This window comes from Bison bison, unplaced genomic scaffold (assembly GCF_000754665.1).
Source record: "Bison bison bison isolate TAMUID 2011002044 unplaced genomic scaffold, Bison_UMD1.0 scf7180017864178, whole genome shotgun sequence".
NCBI lineage: Eukaryota > Metazoa > Chordata > Mammalia > Artiodactyla > Bovidae > Bison > Bison bison.
Window position 1 is genome coordinate 1,414,490 of NW_011494750.1, and position 225 is coordinate 1,414,714.

Sequence of the window (225 nt, forward strand, 5' to 3'; positions counted from 1 at the left end):
GAGAGAAGCTAGGCGACAGTCCCTAGGGAGAGAGGAGCTGGCTTATCTCACCCAACCCCGCCCGACCCCCATTCTTGCCGCCCGGCTCCCTGCTCCCGCGCTCCAAGCCGGGGAGCGGGTGCGCGGCCTTTCTCCAGCCCCGGGGACGGGACGCGGCGCCCATCCGGCCTGGAGGGCAAGCTCTCCGATGCCTGTGAGGGAAATCCGAGTGCCCAAGGTCACCTG